Genomic DNA, 9,943 nt, shown 5'->3' on the forward strand with positions numbered 1-9,943 from the left:
CTTGTGGCCAACTTGGGAGTGAACCAGCGCATGAAGATCTCATTCTCTCTGTCTCTCTCTCTCTCTGTCACTCTGCTTTTCAAATAAATAGAATATTTTTAAATTTTTTTATTTTATTTTCATCATGCTTGGGAGAGAGAGACAGAGACAGAGAAAGTGGGATTGGGAGTAAAGTAGGTTGGACTTAAGCCCAGGCACTCTGTTGATGCTGGCGTCCTAACTGGTGGTTTAACCACTGCACCAAACACCTCTCCTAATATTTCTTTTAATTGACAAATCGTAATTCTATACATTCATGGAGTACAATGTGGTTCTAATATATGTATGCAATATTGGGTGATAAAATAAAGCTAACAGGTTGTTCACTTCAGAAAAACAGCACTTATATGTAGAATCCTAAAAAGCTGAACTGCTGAAAGAAGAGAAGAGAATGATGCTCACTAATGTCTTGGGGTGAGCTCAATGAGGAGCTTTGGTGAAGGGCACAGTGTTTTCGATGAACAGGAGGAATAAATTTTGAGATCTGTTATGCAGCATGGTGACTGTATTCTATCAAAACCCAAGCTAAATGATCTCAGCCAAATGAATCATTTTCCCTCAGCCTCAGATTACCCACATACAAAGCAGAAATGCAGACACCTACCTCCCAGCTCTCCTTACCCCAGTCTGGGTTCCATTCCTCCTGTTCTAACACAGTGACCACCACATTTTGGCCTTCTTGGACATCCATCCCTATGACGATTTATGCCCCAGGACCTTTGCAGTTTCTGTTTTCCTTGGCCTAGAAGATGCTTTTTCAGATCCTTCTTGGACCAAATGTTCCCCAGTCTGAGGTCACCTCCCCAGTATGCCTTCCCTGATCATCCCAAAGAGCCATCTGGTCATTCTCTGCACACTGGCCTGTTTATTTTCGTCCTTTACCCGTCTCTCTCCACAGGGCTGTCACCAGGACACTGTCTTGTCCATTACTCTGCCTCGGTGCCCAGGCCTAGGCTCTTGCATAAGCATGTGGTTGTGATCTCCTTAGGCACCAGTCACTACATCCAGGGGGAGCACTCCTGCAGGAGGCCAGAACTAGATGTGCTGAGCCTCCTCGCCCACACGCCTTGACGAGCCTCTCCTGGCCCTCACAATCCCATCTATTTGTTTTTTCTTCCCTAAAGTGCCTGACAAGAACTTCCAAGATAGTCAGCTCACAGTGGCAAAAATGGCCATCCTTGTCACATTCCTAGTGAAAATCTTTCAGTCTTATACCATGGAGAGTGATGCTATCTGTGTGGTTTTCACAGATATGACCTTTGTTATGTAAAGGTAGTTTCCTTCGATTCCTAGTGGGTTATTTTTTTCAATCATAAAGATTGTTGAATTGTGTCTAATGCATTTTCCACATCCATAATGTTAATGCATTACACTGAATGATTTTTCAAATGTTAAGGCACCCTTGCATTCCAGGAATAAATCTCACTTTGTCATCCCATATGATCATATTAATATGCTGCTGCATTTGATCTGTTGAGTATTTTGTGAAGGAGTCTTGGTAAGAGATATAATCTGTCAGTCTCTTTTCTTGTAGTGTCTTGCCTGGTTCTAATATCAAGGCAATACCAGTCAAATAGAAAAAAATAATTACTCTCTCCTCTTTCCGTTTTTTGGAAGACTCTGAAAAGGACTGGTGTAAGTCCTTCTTTAAGTTTTGGGTAGAATTGTCAGGAGGTTTTTGATAAATGACTTAATCATCTTACTAGTTTTCAGTCTATTTGGATTATATATTTAGTCTGTGATTCAGTCTTAGTTGGTTTGGCATCTCTGCACTTTTGTCCGTATCATCTAGCTTACCCGATTTGTTGGAATACAATAGATCCTAGTACTCTGTCTGCCTCCTTTTGATCTGTGTAATGTCAGTAGTAATATTATAACTTTCATTCTGATTTTGATTCTTCTCTTTTTTTCTTAATCAATCTGGGCAGTAGATGGTCAATTATGTTAATCTTTTTGAAGAACCAATATTTGGGTTTGTTTGTTTTCTGTTTTATAAATCTGCATTCTAATCATTATTTTCTTCCTGCTGTTTGATTTAGCTTTATTATGTTCTTATTTTTCTAATTCTTAAGATGCAAAATTAGGCTGCTGATTTGATGGCTTTCTTTTTTCACAGAAGCTTCTACGGTATAAATTTCCTTCTTAGCACTGCTTTCATGCATCCCGTAACTTTACTAAGGTGTGTTGCTTATTTTTCCTGTAACCTCTAAGTATTTTATTTATTTTAATACTGAATTATTGGGGCTGGCGCTGTGGCATACAGGTAAAGCTGCTGCCTGCAGTGCTGACATCCCATATGGGCACCAGTTTGAGTCCCAGCTTCTCTCTCTCCCTCCCTCCCTCCCTTTCTCCCTCTCTCCCTCTCTGCCTCTACCTCTCTCTGTGACTCTTCCAAATAAATAAAATAAATCTTTTTTTAAAAAAGTAAAAAAAAAATGCTGAATTATTTAGTTGAGAGGCGAGAGACAGAACAACAAAAACAGAGCTGCCATCTTCTCTTTCACTCCCCATACGTCTGCACAGCCAAGGTTGGGCCAGGATGTGACTGGGGCCTGATCCAGGAGCCAGAAATCCAAGAGGTTCCCCATCTATATGTACATGGCAGAGGCGCAACCATTGGAGTCATCACCTGAGTCCACACTGCTGAGAAGCCGGGATTGGGAGCTGGAGCCAAACACAGGCACTCTGATAAAGAATATGGGCAACCCACACGGCATCTTAACTGCTAGGCCAACTGCCCACACCGTCTGGGTATTTTCTAATTAAGTTTTTTATTTCTCCTATGACCTAGTGTCCATTCATAGTACACTGTGATGTTTCCACCAGTTTGTGAATTTTCTAGTTCTTCCCTGTGACTGATTTTTCACTTCTTCCCGTTGTATTCAGAAGAGGATACTTTGTATGGTTTCTATCCTGGAGAGAGTTTCACACACATTGAAGAGGATTCTACATTCTGTGACTTGTGGGCATGATGTCCTGCACCAAGGGGGTAGATTGAGTTGGAGCCTTGTGCCCTCTGAGTGCTCCATTCTGATTCCTCCCTTGTCTTCTCTACATTATGGAGAGTGGAGTATGGAGGTCTCAACTGCTCATGTAGAACTGTCCAATTCTACATTATGGAGAGTGGAGTATGGGGGTCTTGACTACTCATGTAGAACTGTTCAATTCTCTCTTTAGTTGTGTTCTTCTCTCCATTATGGAGAGTGGAGTATGGGGGTCTCGACTGCTCGGGTAGAACTGTTCAATTCTCTCTACATTATGGAGAGTGGAGTATGGGGGTCTTGACTACTCATGTAGAACTGTTCAATTCTCTCTTTAGCTGTGTTCTTCTCTCCATTATGGAGAGTGGAGTATGGGGGTCTCGACTGCTCGGGTAGAACTGTTCAATTCTCTCTTTAGCTGTATCTTATTTTGCTTCACAGATTTTGATGCTGCTATTAGGTTGAAAAAAGTTTTACCTTTTGCTATATTTAAGTTTTAATATGTTCTGTCTTTCTTTGTGTCTTATAAACTCTTGATGTAAGCCTATTTTTTTCTGACTACTCCCGCTTCCTTTAGCTTTTTACTGGCATGGAGGATCTTTAGACTACCTTTCCTGTTATCCTTTTTTTGTGTCTTTTATCTGAAGTCCTGCTTCTTGGTTTTTTCTTTCTTTGTTTCTTAGTTCGTTATCACTGACGCATTTAATCAAAATCATTCTTTTTTATATTTAATGACATGTAGCATTTTCCATTTTCAACATATGTAAATATTGTATGCATACATGCACAAATAATGTTTCTTGAAAGAGGAATAGTGACATCACATAATGTAGGATTCATGACCAGGATCATAAAGTGAGGAAAGAAAGGTCTATTATGATACAGATGGTATAAGTCAGTGAAGACAACATTTATAAACATCTGTATACCAAATAGTGCATCTAAACTTTTTAATGCTCCATGTACATTAACTTTCACATATGAGAGAAAACGTGGAATTTATTTTTCTGTGTCTGGCTTACTTAACAGTGCAATGATCTCAGGTTCCATCCATTTTGCTGCAAATGTCAAGATCTCATTCTTTTTTCTGACTAATATTCCATTGTGTGTATATATACCACATGTTCTTTATCCAGTCATCAGCTGATACACATCTAGGTTGATTCCACGTCTCTGCTGTTGTGAATTGGGCTGCAATAACCATGCAACAGCAGGTATTCCTTTCACATGCTGATCTCATTTCCCTTGGATATATTCCCAGAAGTGGAACAACTGGGTCACACGGTAGACCTATTTTTAGGTTTTTGAGGAATATTAATTATACTGATTTGCACCGCTACCAACAGTATGTTAGGGTTTTCTTTTCTCCACATCCTTGCCAGCATTTGTGATTTTTTGACCTTTGGATAATAGCTTGCTTTGGACTGGAGTGCGTAATCCATTTTATTTAAATAAACACATTTATTTAAAGGGCCGACTTCTGTCGTTTTGCTGGGTTTCAGCCACAGCTTTGGGGTCCGTACCAGCTTAACTTCAGCAACATGGAAATACTCTGCCTCTCTGCAGCTCCAAACCCACCCTCTTTCATTTATGGCACAAAGCCACATCTGGATGCATCGTGTGTCAAAAAACATAGAACATAGAACAATATTTTTGGTATGTCAGTCTCTTCAATCATGTAGGAAACAAAAAGTTAGTGCTAGCTTCCACAGTGTTCCACAGTGTGGACCTTTACCAGAGATCTTATTTTTTTTAAGGATTTATTTATTTATTTGAAAGGCAGAGAGGGAGAGGGGGAGGGGGAGGGGGAGGGGGAGAGGGAGAATCTTCAGGCCTCTAGTTTACTCCCCAGATAGCAGCAGAGGCTGGGACTGGGCTAGGCCAAAGCCAGGAGCCAGGAGCTTCTGCCAGGTCTCCCACAATGATGGGAGATGGCATCCCAAAGATGCCATTGGGCCATCTTCCGCAGCTTTTTCCCAGGCACATTAGCAGGCAGGTGGATGGGAAATGGAGCAGCCGGGACTTGAACCGGTGCCCATATAGGATGCTGGTACTGCAGGCAGAGGCTTAACCTTCTACGCCACAGCATCAGAGGTCCTATTTCTTCCCTCAGCTCGGAATTCCCATCTAGTGTTCCTTGGTTTGGCCTGAAGGATTCCTCCCTCTTAGGAAGGTCTGGCGATGACAAACTCCCTCGGCTTATATCTGGTGCAGTGGTTTAAACGTCCAAGACCCTCCAAACTTCGTGTCAACCTCAAAATTTCTCAGAAGTTTTTTTTTTGTAAGAGGTGGGGCATTTAGGAGGTGATGAGGCCCATGGACAGGATGAGGGCTCTCTGAAAGTTCTTAAAGCGTTCAGTGCACTTCTTCCACAGAGTCAGGACATCCCAGGAAGGCACTGTTTTTTCCTTAAGCTGACTTTTGGATTTTAAATTAAGCTGTAATACTTGCATATAAAGGGTACATGGCAACTTTCCAACAATTATATGTAGCTGGAACTGACCATACTTGGCCACTAGGCTTTCCATTTTTTTATCATTTTTTTGAGGAAGGCAGCATCTTAGAAGCAGATGCTGGATCTGCGGGTGCTTTGGTCTTAGATTTCTCAGCCTCCGGGACAGTGAGAAATAAATTTCTGTTCTTTTTCAATGACCCAGCTCAAGACATTTTGCTTTAGTAGCACAAAAGGACTGAGATATCCAGGAATATCTCACATTCTCCCGATGACTTGAAGGACAGTTTTGTGGGGTAGATTTCTTGGCAGATGCCTCTTTTGCCTTCCACACCTGGACCCTATTAACCCAGTTTCTGATGAGAAACTTGATGATGAACTTAGATCAAAGATACCTTACTCTTAGTTCTACAGAGGTTAACAATGCCCCTGATGTGTCTCGCACAACAGAACATTCTGTTGTAGTGTCATGATGCCAATGAAGTTGTACCATCATTTTGAGATCTATCATTCAGGGGTTAAAGGAAAGGGAATGGGTACTCCGAGTGTAGACTTTAGGAGGTCTTCAAAAGCCAAAAGTTATTACAGATTTTGGAACTAGAAGTGAAATGGCCAGTGAAACATCCTACACATTTTAATTTCTCAAAAAATAAATATCAGGGGCTGGCATCATGTCACAGGAAGCTATGCTTCCCCTTGCAATGACATCATCCCACACTGGAGTACTGGTTTGATTCCCAGAAGCCCCACGTCCCAAATATCTGGGCCCCTGCCACCCACGTGGGACACCTGGATGGAGATCTGTGCTCCTAGCTTTGGCTTGGGCCAACTCAAGCCATTGCAACAATTTGGTCTCTCTGTCATTTTCCCCTTCAAATAAATCAATCAATCTTAAAAACACAGAAAGAAACATCAGTCTCTATCACCAACCTATGCAAACAGCATCTGAGGTGCTCGAAAGCTTCTTGAGAAGTGGGCTATCTCCATCGGTGACGAGTCCACCTCCTGCTCTGACATCATAAGAAGCCAACCTTATGTAATTCTGAATGCCTGAATAAGTCCCCAGCTGGGCCTAGATTTTTGTCCATTTGCCTAGGAAGCTCTTTGGTGGTAACCTGTAGGACTTGGACCAAGCCAGCTGTCATTCCCTTGTTTTGTTGTTGTTGTTGTTGCTTTGTCTCTTTTGTGCATAGTTTATTGTGTTCTTTCTTCTATTTTGTCTATTTTGCACTCCCCCATTCATTTTCTTTCCCTCTTTTGTATTCATTTTCCTTATCTAGTTCCTCATTTCTTTTTTGATTCTTTCTGTGTCACTTCTTATATTCTTCTTATTTTTCAATGTTTTCATTCTCTAATTCTTGTTGTGTGTCCCCATTTTTTCATTTTTGTTTTTTCTCATTTTTAATCATTTTATTTATCTAGAATTGTCAGACTTACTGATTAGTATTATTAGTATAGTTAACATAGTATTGTGTTTCTTTTCTTTGCAGTTTTCCTCATGTTTTGTGCTCTCCCTTTTTGAACTTTGATATTAGTCTTAATGATTAGCAGAGTGTAATTAGTACAATTAGTATTATCTGTTGGTAATCGTAGCATAGTTATCATTGTTCACTTTCATTAGCTTCATAATTAGTCAGCGTAGTTGATTGATGTCACCAGTGTTGTGGAGAGAGTAGTGAGATGGGTATCAGCACAGTGGAAGGCCTCATGTCCTGCCGTGAGGAGAAGATCCTCCATGGATTCCAGGTCCTCAGGACCATCGGCCTGGTCAGCCTCGACCAGGTGAGGCTGGCCTACTATCTGGAGAGCAGGATCCCTACGGCTGGGAAAGTCATCAGCAGAGACCATGTGAGGACCCTTCCAGCTTCCGACGAGTGTGGGTAGAAGTGCACGTAAAGACGGGCTTGCAGTACCCTAACGTCTTAAGGTTGTTGCAGATAAAGCAGCAGACCGAGCGTATGTTTTCATGGACTTGGGGACAGGGGAGACCTCAAACAACACATGGCAGAGCACGGCCCCCTGCAGCAGGGAGAGGCCGTCTGAGGTTTAGTCAGACATCATCAGCTGTGCATTTCCGCCATAAGAAGTGCATTGTGCACAGAGACTTGAAACTGGAAAATTTACTCCCAGATGCTGGCCTGAACATTAAATTAACGGACTTTGACCTGAGCTGGAGGTGACCGAGGAACAGCAGCTGCACACATTTCATGGGACCCACAGGTATTGTACCCCCAGAAGAATCTCTGGATGAGGAATTCAGTGGCTATAAAGCAGATATGTGGAGTCTGGGGGTGGTCCTGTATGCTACAGTGACAAGGCCCCTGCTCTTTGTGGGGTGCAGCCAGGGACTACATCCTGTCTGGATATCACCAGTTCCATCTTACACAAGCCTAGCTCTCGACCAGCTATTAGAAAGGCTATTGACCTATGATCGCAGGCAAAGGCCCACATTAGTAGACATTATGGGCTAACAAAGGCTAAGCATGTGACAGAAAAACCTAAAACAAGTGAAATCATGTATTTGGAACCTCTGCTATCTCCCCAGGACCAGGAAATCTGAGGATACCTAGCAGGCCTGGGTTTTCAGCTTGGCCATAAGGAAGGCTGCCTGACATCCAACCAGCAGCACAGCCCCACATCCCCCGTGCTACGCTGGGAGAAATCTCAGCAGAAACACGTGAAATAATGAAGGTGGAACCTCTAGGATCTCCCAGGATCCCTGATGTGAGAATGCCTGGCAGGCCTGGGCTTTCAGTTAAGCTGCAAAGAGCAATTCCTGACATCCAGTCCATGAGGCAGGCCAGGCCCCCCACGCTGCCGAAGAGACCAGGGTACAGCCCCTGAATCAGGCCAGTCCCTCCCCCTCAATGTCCTGATGCTCCCCAGAGCCTCTCTAGTCACTCAGACCTCAGGAAGAGTGCACATGAGCATGTTCTTCCCATCTCCCAACCATGGCTGCTCAAGGAAGACCAATCATCAAGGCCAAATGCCCGCCACGGAGCTGCCGCGACGGACTGTCCCATTCCTGGTGTGATGCGGAGGAGTCCCTACTCCCAGGCCAGCTTCAACCCTCAGCAAGAAGACAAGGGAGTGGCTCCCAGGGAGCAGCAGAGCAAGAAAGTGTCCCACAAGGCAACTGTAGGCAGAAGGTGGGACCTCAGCCACTTGCTTGGAAAATAGCCAGGGCTACTGGGGGTCAGCAGGAGGATGGTCAAGTTCCTCCTGTGGGGGTGTTACATCCTGCCAGCCCCAGAGATAGGCCCTGGAGTACAGAGGAGAAAAATGGTGCCCATGCCCTAAGTCAGAGGAAATCCTCAAGAGGAGGGCCCCTCAAGCTGAGCTTTATGTTTTGTCGCATTTTTTCTACCCATTTGCACATGACTGTCCTGAATAAGAGTCACAAGTGAATGCACAGATGGGGTCCAGTGTGATGTTGGGGTAGATGTGTATAACACGCACGCCTGCTTGAGTTGGCTGGAATGTCGGTCACCACAGAAAGAGAAATGCTGGATCTCGCTTCTGTGGAAAAGCAAAAGGTTGCTCTTATAGAAGCAGAGAACAGAATGGTGGTTCCCAGAGGCTGGGGGAAGGGTAGGGAGAGGAATGGAGAGGTTCACAGCCTGCAAAGTTTAACATGCACAGGAGGGACAGGCTCTGAGCTCTGGTCCACAGCAGGGAACTCCTCATCTATAGCCACGCGCCTTTCAGAAGAGCTAAGAGAGTGCATGTCCGATGTCCCCCCTCATCGTCAATGGAGAACAAGAAGACTCCAAGGGCCATGGACCCTGACATCATGGAGCACAGGACTGGCCCAGGATGGACTCAAACAGCTGCAGGTGGAGCCATGCAAGAAGTCCACATGGCTGTATCCTGGTAGGCCTGGCCAGAGGCCCTGGCTCAGCAGAGAACAGAAATGGGCCAAGTTTAAGGGCTTTGCTATAGGGCATTCAGGTCAACAGGGCACCTGGCAGCACCCTGGCCTGCCAAAGCCCCCTGGGCAAAGCATGGGTGAGCTGAAAAAAAGGCTGGAGGCCACCTGGACAGCAGAGGAGAGGATGCCTCTGGCTGCAACTGGGGAGGCTGCAGAGATGAGACCCTCCCCTCACCCCTGCTCCTCTCTTCTCTTCCATGTTCAGGGCAAGGGGAGATCTTAAGTGACAGTGACTGACAGGGGTTTGAGTCACTCCAAAGGCAGCACTTGGCCCCGCCCCCAAGGGCCCTCTGAAAGCTACATATTTCAGCAATATGTGGGGTTCATGTAGATAGCAAGTTCTTAATAGAATCTGGGAAGATGTTCTTTGGCAGAAAATGATTTCATAGACATTTTTCATTATGATAGATGTGGTATTACAGCCGTTATAAAGAATTTCAAGCTGTGTTGCAGCTTTGTCACTAGTGTTATAAATCACTCACTCGTATATTAAAGTCTGCGGAAAGCAACCACAGGGAGGGGAAGAGCACCCTCACCTCC

Source organism: Lepus europaeus, chromosome 10, assembly GCF_033115175.1.
Source record: "Lepus europaeus isolate LE1 chromosome 10, mLepTim1.pri, whole genome shotgun sequence".
NCBI classification, from domain to species: Eukaryota; Metazoa; Chordata; class Mammalia; order Lagomorpha; family Leporidae; genus Lepus; species Lepus europaeus.